Below are 16,571 nucleotides of genomic sequence, written 5' to 3' on the forward strand. Positions count from 1 at the left end.
CACTTGAGCTAGTTTAAAAAGACGTCCCGCAGCTGTAACTGCAGTGGAAAGTGGTTCTACAACCTATGAACTCAGGGGGGCTGAACATAACTCCACTCCACCTCTATAAGATATTTATATTTATTATATGTAAAAAAAATTTGAAACTAATGTATTTGTTGCCTTCAAATTTACTTTTATGCACCACGTTATTGTGGTTTGTCACATATATGCCCAATAAAATACATGACGGTCTGTGGTTGTATTGTGACATAATGTGGCAAAGATTGGGGGGTATTTTGCACTCTGCATGTCCCTGGTAACTAGGCTTGTTAAATTTATTTTTATAATATTTTAATTTATCAGCGACCCAAATAGCCTTAGTTTAGCTAAAATGATCAGGTTTGCCTCCCAGCAATTAGAAAGAAAGAACCAGAGTCCTGGAATCCTTGGACCAAATCAACCAATTTGCCTAAACTGAACGGACTGATATGTCTTGTGCATTGCCTTTTGCGCAGATTTACACAGACATGATCCATTATGGTGTTTTAGGTTTGTAACTTGTAGAACCTGGCCAAAACGTTTGGCTTTCAACATGGTTGCTGTACTCAAAGCAGCTCATGTCTGAACATTTAATGAACTGCTGTGCTCACCCATTGCTGACCACTTACCAGGGAGCTTTAGGTGGAAATGTGTTCCTCATTCTCTCGACACTTTAAGGTTTTTTTAATCATATTTTCATGTGTCTTTCCTGTGAATCACTGAACTCACATCTAGGTGTATAACCACTGTTTCTGAGAACTGCTTCATATCTGTGTTGCATGCAGTTGACAGAGTTCATTCACCTGAACAGGTATTTTGTCCCAGGATAACTGGATCACATTATACAGTTCATTGGCTTTTCTTGGTTTTGTTTCCGAAACTGCATTTTTGACATGTTTTCTCCTGGACTGAGGTCCATCCACTGGGCTGGATGCTCCAACACATTAATGTTGTTGATGTGGAATCCAGATGCTCTTCACAGGTCTGTTTGGGGTTGATTTCTTGACCTGAACTCACAGTTCAGGTAATTTCCTCTTCAACATGAGGACACATGGCCTCTTCAAGCATGTTGATGCTGATACAAGATCCCTGATATGTGATAAATAGGCCTGATACTACAGGATGAGAAACATTCCCATACAATAATACTTGCACCACCGTGCTTCACAGTCTATTGTGGCTTGAATTCAGTGTTTTGGGGCCATACAGTCTGAAAAAGAAAACTCCTCCATCCATTGGATCATAAATGTTGTTCTGTGATCATCCTGGAGCTGTTCAGTGGCTGAGTCTTCTTCCATCCTCTGAAATGAGTTTTCTGTTTTTATGATCTGAGATCATTTTAGCTGTTTAGATGTTTTCTCATCTCCATTTAACTACGCTGTTGTTCTAAACAATGTCTGACCCCACCCATTTTAATCAGAGAGGAGCTATATAACCTGCAGGTAGAACATCTGCTGCCTTCGTCCTTGAATAAAGGCACCTGTTTGACTCCTGCTGGACAGAAGGAAGGCCCTCACTTATTGAACTCCACACTGATGTTATTTTAAACACGCCCCTTTTAATTACACACAATCAGCAGCATGCATGTTATGACTGTTGGGTCTGTTGGTTTTCTATTCTGCTGCACCTACTGGTAAATTATTTATCATGCAGGAATATAATTTCTACTAAAAACAGGGATTAATCTGTTTGATGAGGTTGGAGTGCTGTTATTTTGAACACAGCTATATATAGCTGTAATGTTATGTTTCAAGATCAAAAAAAGAACCTAATGCTGTGACAAATACCTGCATATCTTCCTAGTATATTAGTTGCTTTAGTGCATGTATGCTTCCAGCATAGTTCATATGCAAGAGATTTGCATGAGCAACTTGAAAAACCAAAACAAGGCAGGAGTTCATATGGAATATATTTACAAAAATAATGTTATTTTGACTGTAATAAACTGGCTGTTTCAGCTTCTTGCAGCTAAAGGCGAAGCAGTCGGCTGTGTTCATAAAAAAAGCATCAGGAGTTATTAAAAATATTTATGTTACCCCAAACTCAGCTAAATATTTTCCCAGATCAAACCGTTCAACACATGAGATGGAGTATGTGAGGGTTTCAGTGGGTCCAGGCATCAACCCTGACAGGGGAACACGAGGCTGCTGCATTTTAATCACCGTTAGAAACTACGCAATCGATGCAAACACAGCAAGCGCTTGTTGTCTTAGCTGCTTAATCAAAGGAACAAGGTAAATGTGTCAGATGACTAGCGTGAACATTATTTCAGTCTAATTTACCTGAGCAGCACAAACAGTGACATGGAGCTGTTTGAGGTTGTGTTCACTGTTTTTTGCTTCTGTTCCTCCCCCTGCTGTGTGAGCCTATTTATCCAACCCCACTCCCACACGTTGGACAGGAATCAAAGATCCACTTTCTAACATTTGAAGGAAAACAGTGTTTGATCAGAGAAAGAAAAACTCTGTTGTTGTCAGGCTGTTTATGAAAAGGTTGTTTTGCTTCACTTTGATTATTGTTTTCTGTAATAAAAAAAACAGAAAAACTAAAGAAACAATTGTGTTTGAAATAATTTTTTACTATGTCAGGATAAAAACACCTGCCATAGTATAAAAATGCACATTATTTATTTTGATAATATAGCATGCTTAAGCTAAGAATAATCTTGCACCTCTAAGCCTTATTGTTGCTGTGATTACAGGAGACAAACCAAGTAATATGTAAGATTATAAGACACTGAAGATGATGCAAAAACTGCCCGTTATCTCATCTTAGACAATTTACAAACTGGTCATCATTATCAATTATTTGTGGGAATAAGAAGGAGAAATGGGCTAATGCCAGGCCTGTAGCTCCCTCCCTTGTAGTGGTGGATGTATAAGAAAGCAGCAGTAAGGAACGTCATTTCTTTATAGGCCAAGATGCTAACAAAAATGTTTAGTTTAGAACAGTTTTAAAGGACAAAGCACAAAACCAATCCCCACCTGTTGCTCCTCTTTAAATACAAGCTAGCGTCAGCCCTGCTGCACAGCTAGCCACCACAGGAAATTGGAAAAGAGCCCATGCCTCAAAAATTGAGATATACCTGTATATTGTTTTTGACAGCAATGACAAAAAAACTTCACAAATGTCCAGTACCGGTGTGTACCTGTGTACTTGTGTATACCTGTTTATACACAAGCTAGCATTCACACTGTAGCACAGCTAGCAGCTACAGGATGTTAGACAATTACTATTTCAAAACTGCCATCAGTCGTGTGTTTCGAAAATAAGGTAAATACTCGTCATTTCTATGAATTCATAGATTTTTGACTTTTATGTTGCTACTTTTCTAACTGCTGAATTAGAAGTGATAGCAGGTTAAAACTGAACAGTTTTTTGAAAAGCTGTTTGTAAAGAGTAACACTGAAGACCTGGAGAGGCAGAAACATGGCCTGGCTCAGGTGAGCTGAATAAGGCTGATCAGAGCAAAGAAACTCAGCAGAAGTGACTTGGTGACATGAAAGCATAACTAAAGCACAGGTATGGCAAAACAAAAAAACATGGATCATTACACTGTGAAATATTTCTCTTTTCATTTCTTGTTTTTGTCATGAAAAATGAGAGAATTAAAAACATTACAAAAAGGAATATCTAATTCTTGTTTGTATTTATGTACAAACTAGAATTAGCACTGCTCTGTGTATTGTTTAGTTGTTATTTATTATTTAGGACAAATAATAAATAATAATAATAGACTTTTTTCGTTCCTGCATTATATACTTGCTTTAGCACTGCACGATAGCCAGCGGCTACAGGAAGTTGGAAAATAGTAGTGTAACATTTGTGTTATAAATCGAGAGGGGAATAAAACAGCTAACAGTTTTACATACAATCAAACATTAGCTCTGTAGCACAGCTAGCATCTACAGGAAGTTACAATTTCAGCTGTTTAAAACTCTGTCACGTGTTTCATAAATTAGCCAAATTCTTGTAAATTCTACCCATTTGTTGATTTATTTTTATTAGAGGGAATGAATTGTTTTACTGTATGTCACTACTGGTTTTTGATAACCACTAAGGCAGAAGTTTCTTCCTGTTCTTTCACCCTTTTTTAAAAGATCAAGCATGGAAACATATAGAGCTGTTAAGCGGATATGCATGTGGGCAGTGGGAAAGACAAATAGATTAATGATATCTGATGCATGAACTGCATGAGTAGTATGATCGTGGCCATCTCTGGAAGAGCTTCCCACCCATAGGACTGTGCCTGGGTAGTGAAATATTTCTGCTGAACTTTTGCACTCTAACTCCAGATCTTCATGATGATTAGCTGAATCTCCCTTACACACAGAATCGGATGCTAGCAGTGCAGTCACCGTACATACCGTATACTTCTTCATGTTTTGGCCTTTTTGTTAAGTTGAAGATTCATTCGCGAACACAAAAACAAACCTGTCCGTGATCTTGTGAAGCACAGGCTTTGTAGACTCCTGTCAGTTGAAATGTCGATAATTCCTTCAAACTCTCTACTCTCTTCTTTATGTTTCGCCTTTCAAATGCACCTTCCACATACTGCACAAGGACAATGTTTGCAAAATGCCCTCACGTGTGCACCAAACAAAACTCTGCATTTATCTGCTGTGGGGCCAATGAAGAGCCGACTCCCACGGTGCCAGCTGTCAAGGGCAGCGTGTTCTTCTTTGACGGCGGCTCCTTGATCTCCTGTGATCCCTTCCAGGCATCTTCGCTGCAGCTGCACCGCTTCATTATGACATAACCTCCACTCGGCAGCTTCTAAACAACATCGTCCCCTTCAACATTTCACATCTGCCATATCTCAGACTAAATCCGCAGAGGTGGATTATGTCAGTGAGTTACAGATGGAAAGGAAGAGAGCTGATTGCTTTCAAACTGATTTCAGATACTGACTATTGGTCATCGTTTTGCTCAACTTTATGGACACCTGAAAGCTGATTTTTAGCTTTCTGTCAGGCATTATGGGGAGTTTAATCAATTTTAATCAAGTTGATACAGCCGGCTGGTTCAACCCACATATCTCCACATAGAAACACCGATGTGGTTAAGCTGAACAAAACAGAAGCAATGCTAACAATGATCTCTTATGAAACCATGGAGTGACATGAATATTTTTATTGTGAAATGTTTTAAATTGCTACAGTCAGCTAAAACAGATGCTATGAATCTGACTAGCTTGTTAGCTTCCACAACTTTAAGGACCTATTTACATTTCCTGCAGGCTCACTGTGATGGGACATCTTTCTGATGCGGGTAGGGGATCTTTTAGGGACAATAAATTTACAGAACCTCACTTTCTAAAATTCGGATTAAACCTTTAAACTACAATTACATATGAATGTGACAGTTTCTTACATACTTCTTATGCAAAGGTTATTAATGCTTGACCGTGTAGATCTGTGGTCCATTACAACAATGTTCAATATGATTGACTTATTTAATCATTTGTATTGATGTTTGCAATAATTAAATTTTCAATGGGAAAAACATGCATTCTTGGACTCTGAGGCTCTAGATTATTGCAAATTAAAATTCAGGCAACATAAAAAGTCCTAAATGATGATTTAAATACACTTTAGAATTTGCTACAGCAAGTTTGTTTGAGAGTCTGAGGAAAACTTATAAAATATTTTCCAAACTCCGGATAACTCTGGTTATTTAGAGTTGTATCTACTGCAGGTAAGACACTTTCTGCTCATGCCTCTGTACAGCATCACACTTGGAATTATCTCTTTAGCAATCCATCATCTGAGAGAGGATGAAGAGCGCTCCATGTGAAGAGTTAGTTGATCTGTGTAAAAATTTGTGAAAGCTCTGCTCTGTAAAAACACTAGTGTATGATGCTTTTCTTCATCGTTTTTTAACTATTGCTAGTGGACAGAGGCCAATCTTCCACTGCAACAATTACCTTTTTAATATGTGAGCGCTGCTGTGCTCCATCCACTCAGAACCTGTAAACACGCAGCTGGGAGGTTGTAGAGCAGCTTTAGGGAAGGTTTCTGCTAACAGATTATCAGAAGCTTCATTCCACAACCTTCTTCCTGCTGACAAAACAGGTCTAACTAAATCGGACTGAGATCAGAGCGTTGTTATATGACATGATTAAGGTCAGTGTCCATTTGGAAGACCTGTTTGTGTCCAAGCTTCCTTCCTTCCTTGCACACCAAAACCTGTTCATCACTGAAACACAGAACCTTTCTCCTTCTTTAACGCTATAACGGTTGGGCGTTCCCATGATGTTCATGCTTGCCTATAATTGTTTCAACAGATTAATGTGCGACCTTCAGGCCTCTGGAAATTAGATCCAAGGCTGAACCAGATTTGTGGAGGTCTGATTTCTTCTCATTTTCCCATGATGAGTTGTTGCCTTAAGATATCGTGTATCTGCTGGTGGCTCTCCAAATAATTCAAAGAAGTTTACAAAGTCATGACATCATCATCTGGACTTTCCCAAATTGATGTCCCCAAATGTAGAGTATTTAAGGATCCCTTTTGCTGAATTCTCTCTTCTTATTCTAAAAGTATAAAATTTGACATTGCTAGTTGGAAAGGTGAAGGTTCATACACTGCCATCTGTTATTACCCCAACCCCAACAGAGCCCCAACATTATTAGATCTCATTTTAATTCTGTCTGGTGTTTAATGTATAAATCATGCTTCCCCACCCAGCCCTCTGGTTTTTCTTTACAGTATTTAGTTAGTAAGATGAAGACGCAAAAGCATAGTTCTGCAGTGACTTTCTAACCCAATGCAGTATCTTTAATTTCTAATACATACACCCACATGGCTGCTTGTATCAAAGGACTGTGAAGAGGACTCACACACAAACAGTGTCCTTGTTCTCCTGTGGAGGAGGGGAGCATCTGGAGCTTCTCGAGCAGCAGGGAAGCTGTACACTGAAGAGCAGAAAGGTTGAGGGTTGAAGGATTCATGTGATGAAAAATAAAACAAGGCAGCTTGGAAAGAAAAGCATACAGAAAGACTGAATACATGTGTAGTATTGAACATACCCAATACGAATCCAGCTAAATAGTTAATGTTAGTTGTTGGATATTTTTTTCTTGTGGAAAATTGTTGTTTTGCAGTCTTGCGTGGTGGAACTTGTCAAATATCTAATCATGTACTTAAATTTCTGTTTGGTGTTTCTATTCTGGCTTTCTAGTTCATTGTGGCTTTGGGTAAATTCACCCTTTTACCGATTCATACCCGCATTTTGAACCCACACAGTATCATCATTTCATCCCTAATGACTCCTGTTTCATACACAATGAACCATTTTAAATCCATGTGACAAATAATTATAGAAATGTTAAATTCCAATATGTATATGATTTAATGAGGGTTTAATATTACAGCCTATTTACCTGATTCCCATTTGGGCCTGTTAACTGTGATTAAATATGACAGATTATGATACCTTGACATCAATTTTACCAACTCATGCCTCTGTTTCATGCCATTGTGATCCCATTTCATACCCAACTGCTACAATGCTGTATATTAAACAATCATTACATACCCAGGTACTTAAATCAATGCATATTGGTTCCTTTCTCTTCAAATTCAATTCAATTAAAAAAAAACTTAATTAATCCCAAAGGGAAATTAAATGTTGTTATAGCTCATATTATGATGGTTTCCTCAAAGAGCCGTTGTAGATTCTGATGGCTGTGGGCAGGAAGGATCTCCTGTAGCGCTCCGTCTTACTGAAGACACTCTGTTGTTGTAGGACAGTCTGATGAAGAGGATACTCAGGGTTCTCCATAATGTTCTTCATTTTATGAAGAATCCTTCTTTGCGCAATGATCTCCAGAGGTTACAGAAGAGTCCCAAGAACAGAGCCAGTCTTCTTTATCAGCTTTTTGAGCTTTTTTAAGTCCCTGGTTCTGATGCTGCTACCCTGCATGATGGAATCTACCATGATGGAAATAGTGTTTGACCTATTCCTGTTTCTCTTAAAATCTACAATCATCGTTTAATTTGTTTTATTCACATTCAAGATGAGATGAGGATAAGGTTGAGGAGGTGCTGCAGAATCCCACAGAGCTGCTCTGCACAGGCCTTCAGGACTCTAGGGCTGACATGATCTGGACCTGCAGTCTTATTACAGTTTAGTCTCTCCAGTTGTCTCTTCACCTGACTTATAGAGACACACAGATGGAAGGTGGAGGCAAAGGGAGCATTAGCATCTTCTGATTTGGTTGAAGACAAACATGTACCAGCAGAAGGGTCCATGGCTGAGGTGGAAGATAAAGTGTTTGTGGTGAGACAGAAAAGCTGTGGGTCAAAGGAGGGTGGGATGTCTGCTTGGCTGTGAGCAGCAGAGGAGGATTCTGAGCTTGTTTCTGAACTCAACCTATTGAAGAATGTGTTTAGTTCATTGGCTCTGTCCAGACATCAATCGGTCCGATCGTCCTTCTGCTACCTGCCTGTGATCTTCTTCATGCCTGACCATACATCTCTGATATTGTTTTACTGGAGCTTGCTCTCCATCTTCAAAACAAATAAAACAAAACAAATCCAACATTTTGTTTTCTCTGGTAGAGAAGCTGACAAAAGTTGAAATGTTGGAATTGTTGCAGACAGTGAAGCATGGTTTAAATCACCAGATATTGCCACAAAAGCATTGGGGTGTTGTGTCTGTAGCTTAGCAACAACCGAGCTGATGGCATCACATGCAGCGTCGGCAACAGCTAAGGGTGGAACATAACCTGTTGCCAAAATAACACCGGTGAACTCTCTGGGTAAATAATATGGAAGGAAAACAGTTCAATATCTGGGCTGCAGAGACAACACTTCACAGTAACATGTCCTGGATGACAGCATCTGTTGTACTGCTAGATCACCTTCTTTGCGTTTGCCGCTCCTCTTTAAATCTCTGTCTGCTCATATGGTCAGAAAAGCCTTGCAGAGAGATGCTGGAGTCAGGGAAATGATCCTGCAGCCATGTCTCAGTGAAACACATGATACTGTATTCCCAATACTCTCACTGGGTCCTTTGCAGGGCTTAGGGTTTATCCAACTTGTTTCCTAATAATCTCACTTTGCCCATAATAACCGATGGAAGAGATGGTTTGAACTTCCTCCTTATCCCTCTTTTCTTTGCTCCTGCTCTGCATTCACAATGTCTCCTTTTCAACTAATCAGGGATTTTGGGTTGTATTTGTACTATGTACTAAGTATTATTTGAGCTTTTGAGATATTAAACAGCTGCTCCCGGTTGTAAAAAAAAACACCTTGTTGCTATGGTGACGCATCATAACAAAGGTCCAAAAGTAAAAGAGTATCAGTAAAACTTCTTCCAGCTGCACAGCATCCGACACCAGAAAGGATAATGTCCAAAAAATACATTTTTATCCTTAGCATGTAACGTCTTTTTTAAATAACGAAAATAGTCATAAAACTGCTCAAATCTTATATGTAATTTATTTTGATTGTAGTTTTTTTTTCCTTTAAGCTTAGTATTGCAGGCTGTTTTATTTGTTTTAGTTTGTATCCCCTGTTTGGGACATTGAACTCAGTAGAAACATTACAGATTACGGGTCCCTGTTCAAACCTAAAATAACTAAGCAACCTCCTGTTGCTAGATATTATATGGAGTTACAATCTGGATCAGCTTTATTGGCCAAGTTTGTGCACACAATCAAGGACTTTGTCTCCAGTTCTGCTCTCAGTGTACAGATATTTTAAATGTAACTATAAAATTTGGTGGGAAAGAAAAATATGTATATACAGTGTTTTTACAAAAGAAGAAAACAAGGTTGAATTAGTGCAAACATGCGTGGTATCATCAGAGACACGGCCTGGGGGAAGAAACTGTCTGTGTGGCGCTGATTTTTGCCATTAGGGCTCTGTAGCGACACCTGAAGGTAAAATTCAAAACAGTTTGTGTCCAGGATGTGTGGGAGAAGACATACAGCAAAGGTAAATGGGTCTGGACTCAAACCCATGACGGCCTGCGTCGAGACCTCCGAACATGGGGCCCACATTTTGGTTGCGTGTTTTACCCCTGCACCGTCACCGCGCTCAAAGATTTCCAATCCCAAACCATAGAACCTTTATAAAAGAGACACTTTGACATACATTGACTTGCATTTAAACAAAACTCTTTTTTAATGTCAGTGTTGTCTCGATAAAACTGTGCATATGTTGAAGACTCTAAGGTTGTTTGTGTAATATCTATCAGTCCTGCAAGGACATTTTAAAGTGAGCTGAAGGAAAGAAGTCAAAGTCTGGAAAAGCTCATTTCAGAGGTGTTTGTGTGTTCTACATCTGATAAAAAAAAACAAAAAAAAACACAAGTTGCAAATCAGTGAAATGATAAATTAGCAAACTACTAATTTCAAAGCAAGACTAGTTATATAAGAGAGAAAATCTTAATTCTCTATAATTGAAGCGATGCCAACAATCACAAGATCTGGATTTAGGCAGTGACTAGTGCTATGGAACCTAGGCCTCACACAGAGTAGGGAGGAGGGTGGTGATAAGAGCATAATTGCACCCGCCCCACCCTGTCTCACCCACTCTGACACCCAATAATAAAACTTTGATGTGCTCCTCTCAAAAAGTAGCAGCAGCCACTAATCACAATTGATTGCAGCCACTTAGGAGAGGCACACTCATCATCTCAAGCTCTCTCTGGGTGGGAGTCGTTCTCTCCATAAACTGCTGGAGAACTAAAACTATTCAAATGAAATGCAGTACAAGAAGCAGAGATTAATCAGGAGATAGAAAATAAGAAAAAGAAGCTGGATGAGTAAAACACGAGGTGTCAGCAGAGGTGAAAAGGAGAAGAAAAAGCCATTAGCAGAAGAACACAGAGCAATCTTCTTACATTTTGTGTTAAAGTTTTCACCACAAGTGTTATCCATTATGAATCTGCATTCTGAGTCCTGCTGTTACAACAGATGAAACCTTAACAGGCTTTTTTTTCACACAGTTGGCTCATAATTTGTATCTTCAAAAAAAAAAAAAAGACTATCGTATATGTTTTAAGAACTCAAAAACTTTTTGAGAAGAACACTCAGAATTTAGCTGCAGAACATTACTTGATTGTAGTAACCACCTTTAGATTCATCACAAGCAGCCTCCTGACACAACTTCCTATTCAAACTACATTACTCGTCTTTTTCTCAAACAGATTAATATCTTCATTAACCTCACCAGCTTCAGAAATATTTTTGTTTGCCAGAGACTGGTTGTCTACACTAACAACTACACTAGAACACTAAGATCTCTCGTTTACAGATTAAAATGAATGCAAAGATCAATTTTCTAGTCATGATTTAATTTAATAAGGAAAAAAGGTATCCAACTCAACCTTGTCCAATGAGAAAAAGTAATTATCTCCTAAACCTAATGTAAGGGTTATGATTATTGATTAATTAATATTTATTTAAAATTATAATTAAAAATCATAATTAAGAAAAATCATTTCTTAACCAAAAATCATTACTTACGAATAAAAATCAGAGATCTCCTCTGGTGTTGTGATTATGGGCTCAAAGCCCTTATTAATTACAATTAGTAGATTCTCATTAATAATTAAAAAAACCAAAACCACTAAATGTCACAGTTTAATCAACCCCTTCACTGAAGGATGGGGAACTCTCTCTCTCTCTCTCTCTCTCTATATATATATATATATATATATATATATATATATATAGTACAGACCAAAAGTTTGGACACACCTTCTCATTCAAAGAGTTGTCTTTATTTTCATGACTATGAATATTGTAGCTTCACAGTGAAGGCATCAAAACTATGAATTAACTCATGTGGAATTATATACTGAACAAAAAAGTGTGAAACAACTGAAAATATGTCTTATATTCTAGGTTCTTCAAAGTAGCCACCTTTTGCTTTGATTACTGCTCCGCACACTCTTGTTATTCTGTTGATGAGCTTCAAGAGGTAGTCACCTGAAATTGTTTTCACTTCACAGGTGTGCCCTGTCAGGCTTAATAAGTGGGATTTCAAGCCTTATAAATGGGGTTGGGACCATCAGTTGTGTTGTGCAGGAGGTGGATACAGTACACAGCTGATAGTCCTACTGAATAGACTGTTTAGAATTTGTATTATGGCAAGAAAAAAGCAGCTAAGTAAAGAAAAACGAGTGGCCATCATTACTTTAAGAAATGAAGGTCAGTCAGTCCGAACAATTGGGAAAACTTTGAAAGTGTCCCCAAGTGCAGTCGCATGGAGGAGGAGGTGTGATGGTGTGGGGGTGCTTTGCTGGTGACACTGTTGGGGATTTATTCAAAATTGAAGGCATACTGAACCAGCATGGCTACCACAGCATCTTGCGGCGGCATGCTATTCCATCCGGTTTGCGTTTAGTTGGACCATCATTTATTTTTCAACAGGACAATGACCCCAAACACACCTCCAGGCTGTGTAAGGGCTATTTGACCAAGAAGGAGAGTGATGGGGTGCTGCGCCAGATGACCTGGCCTCCACAGTCACCGGACCTGAACCCAATCGAGATGGTTAGGGGTGAGCTGGACCACAGAGTGAAGGCAAAAGGGCCAACAAGTGCTAAGCATCTCTGGGAACCCCTTCAAGACTGTTGGAAAACCATTTCAGGTGACTACCTCTTGAAGCTCATCAACAGAATACCAAGAGTGTGCGGAGCATTAATCAAAGCAAAAGGTGGCTACTTTGAAGAACCTACAATATAAGACATATTTTCAGATGTTTCACACTTTTTTGTTCAGTATATAATTCCACATGAGTTAATTCATAGTTTTGATGCCTTCACTGTGAAGCTACAATATTCATAGTCATGAAAATAAAGACAACTCTTTGAATGAGAAGGTGTGTCCAAACTTTTGGTCTGTACTGTACATGTCATAGAAACTATTTTCTATTTTATGTACAGGTCCTTCTCAAAATAACAGCATATTGTGATAAAGTTAATTATTTTCCATAATGTGGTGTTAGAGTTCCCCCTATGGGACTTTCAGTGGTACTGTAGACCAGTTTCCATGCTGTATTCATGCGCAGTTGTAGTTCACGTACATGGTTATTAATATATTAAATTATTGTTTTTCTGTTCTATATAACCACACACACAATACACACATGCCTAGTCACAAGTCGCTGCATCTGTATTGGTATCCTTATCATTGCCCATGTACCTGCTGCTACTTCATCCTGAATAAATCTGTGTAACTGCATCCTTGGAGTTGACCTATTCCTTCTGACTGAGGAAAACTCAGTTGAGGAGTAATCTGCAATCAGTGCCTGCTAGCCGCACAGTCCTTTACAGTAGGATCAGCCAGACAAAAACATAAACACGCACCTTCCTGATCGGATCTGCACTCCGCGATTCAGCACACTTGCACAGCAAATCAGAACAGCTCAACATAAAACACTTCAATCAATATTGCATGCAACAAGTTGATACCCTGGATTAACTAGTGGTAATTCTAAATCACCTTAACTATGCCTCATCCTGCCCAGACCTCTAAATACACCTATCTGATTTAATATAAAAAGAACGAAACTACTTTGACATTGATTTCTTCTCTCCGGTTTGAGGATGGGTGGCAGGTCTGAGAAAAAAAACGGGGGGACCAGAGTGACACCCGTCCGTGATCAACTCAAAAACGGTAAACTTCTCATCCATCTAAAATGGTGAAAATATGTGGAACCATTGCAGTCGACTGAATCAACAAAGAGGAAAACACATCTCCTTGAAAATAAACCTCTGTGGGTTTTCACCTGCGCCGGAGTGTCAGCGGGGTCTTGATCAGTTTTATGAATCTTCTGACCTTTTTGTATCAGACAGAATTCCAGCTTTTAAGCCCCTCCGGGAATGGCCGTGTGGAGGTAAGGGTACTCGCCTGCGCGTTTCTGTCGCTCCAGATATGCACCTCCGTTGCGTCGTACCGTGAGAGACGCTGGAAATGGCAACGAAAGTTTATTTTCTGCAGGCTTTATAACCCCAGGTGACGTCAGAGCTGTGACGTCTGTTGAGCAGCGCAACCCAGCTGCTCTATACCCCCAAAATGGATGACCCCAACACTAATATTTGGTTGTACCGCCATTGGTTGTTTTTAAGCATAATACCTGCTGAAGGGTCTTTTCCTTCACTATGGAGGAATTTTGAGCATGCACTCTCAATTGCAGAATTACTTTAATTCAGCCACATCAGAGGGTTATTCAGCATGAAAGGTGTCTTTAAAGCCAGGCCACAGTATCTTCATTAGATTTTACCATGGGCTTTAACTAGGCCACTCCAAAAAAGAATTGTTGTCTGTGTGCCAAGAAGAAGCCCAACAGATTTACTTTCACAAGTGGAGCGTTACAGGTAACACGTTAAAGCTCTGCTTGATATTTATAAAAGAAACTTTATTAGAAACTGATCTGGGATTATTTTAATTGTTATGGACACGGAGATGGAAACAAAAAGGGGAAAATGAGAAGCAAGAGAGAGGTGGGGCAAAAATGAAAAAGGGAGAGAAAGAGAAAAGAATGAAGGAGAAAAAGAAGGATGAAGTGATTACAAGATAACACCCTAGAAGACTGCTTCTACGCCTACAGAAACATATATAACAACAGCATTGGTACTGAAAAATGCACGGTACTAATGAATTCAAGATGTATTTAGTGGTAACTGTGGCTTAATATATAATATCTTCTCAAATTTTATAAAGGTTAACTGGGCCAATTACCGATCAAAACCAGAATCTTTGGAAAATTCTTTAGACAATAACGTACACATTTGGCCATTATTTAATGGTGCTCTAAATTTTCCCTGTAATTTGTTTTCCACTATATAGTACACTACTGATTTTGCCATGTCAAACTGTTACAGTAGCTGAGAGAGATTACATTGTATTACACTGCTGAAAATAGACCAAAACGTAGTGAAGTTAACACTAATATAATATATATATATAAAAACAATGTGCTAATGCTAACCGTAGCATAATAATGCTAATAGCATACAAACACTAATGTTCACAGCTAATTTTGTTTTCTAGACTCTAAAAAAACTACTTGGTAATGCTAACGTTAGCAAGTGAACACCAACATTGACAGCTAATTATTTTGATTTTCAGACTTAAGAGAAGTACTTGCTAATGCTAAGTTTAGCTATGAACACTAATATTCACAGCTAATTATTTAGATTATAACACGCTTGAAAACGATACACACTGAAGCTAACTTCCGCATGTCAATGCAAACACTAATGTTCACTGTCAATGAATTTGATATTTAGAGATGTTATTACCTTGGGCATTATGTTGGGCATTACCTTGAGATGTTAATACCTTCTACCTTTGCTCAAACTGTATATGTATATGTCACCATGGTTAAATCTGAAAACATCAATATGCTGTAAATGTCAACATAAAACGTGTCCTTTAGTATTTCAACTATTTCTCGCTTCTGATTTATTTGCTTGCATGCTGCTGCCATTAGTTATGGTATAAGATATTAAGCAGAACCTATTTATAAGTGGAAAAGTTACAGTTACATCTGCAGTCCAGACTTAAATGAGTGAAACAGTAAATGCATATTTGTATCAGTGTTAATGTTATTGTTATAAAGACATGTCATGTGAATGACAGAATGTTTTCAGCAAATAGCAGGAATGGCTCATCACCTATGATTAATAGTGTTTATTCATGAAACACGTAAATATTCTGTTTGAAGTGCCACGACACTCAAATAGTATTAAACTACAAAATAACAGCAGCTGGTACTCCTTTCTTCCAGTTAGTTGACTATATAGTGACTGAGTGAACATTTCTAACGCCGTCAGATTCTCTGTACGTTTTTAATATACTGTCTTTTCACATTTAAATGTTCTGTACAATTATTAGCATTACCTGTATAAATCAATGCATCAGATAATTTATGACCTTTGAGTCTGGATGGATGTCTCTTATCAGAAGACCCCACTATTTTACCTTTGTCAGCCATCTTTAGCGTCCCACTCATGTTATCAGATATGACAGAGCACAAGAAGAAGAACAGGACAGAATGAAACTAAAGGTCACCTTTTCATAAAAGTGCACAAAACACAGGAAAAGATGTATACTGTGATGTAACAATGAAAAACTGTCTGCAGTGTTTCTTGGCTTGTCTTCACCTTGCAGTGACTTGTCCCCTTCCTAAAATACCACTGTTCTGTCCTGCTGTGTAACACAGGCCAATGTCTGCCTGTGCATCTCTTTGAGCCAGCATTATTATCCGTGTCCCAAACCTTGAGCGGGGGGTGCTGTGTCCTTGCCACTTTAGAGTTTGCTTTCAAAATGTATTTATTTATTCTGCTCACGCTTACACCACAATCCAATATTTAGAAATGACACATAAGGGGATTGTAGACAATTTTGGAAAATGTCTTGATGAAAACTGACTTGCAGAGGTTTTTCAAATTGTTGAAACAACAAATTTTCTTTTGGAGTAATAATAATTTTCTCTGTTAGAAGCTGAATGTTAGATTTTAATCACAGTCAGAAAGTAGTATGTTTAATTACAAATTTGGCAATGACAACAGAATTCCTCTTCAAAAG

The 16,571-nt window shown here is 38.5% G+C and overlaps 1 protein-coding gene across 1 annotated transcript in view; it reads left to right on the forward strand.

Moving 5' to 3' along the window:
* Positions 1–16,571, forward strand: part of cadm1a (cell adhesion molecule 1a) — a 598,640-nt gene that overhangs the window by 441,789 nt on the left and 140,280 nt on the right. The gene's annotated exons all lie outside the window — the stretch shown is intronic.

Source organism: Girardinichthys multiradiatus, chromosome 11 (genome assembly GCF_021462225.1).
Source record: "Girardinichthys multiradiatus isolate DD_20200921_A chromosome 11, DD_fGirMul_XY1, whole genome shotgun sequence".
NCBI lineage: Eukaryota > Metazoa > Chordata > Actinopteri > Cyprinodontiformes > Goodeidae > Girardinichthys > Girardinichthys multiradiatus.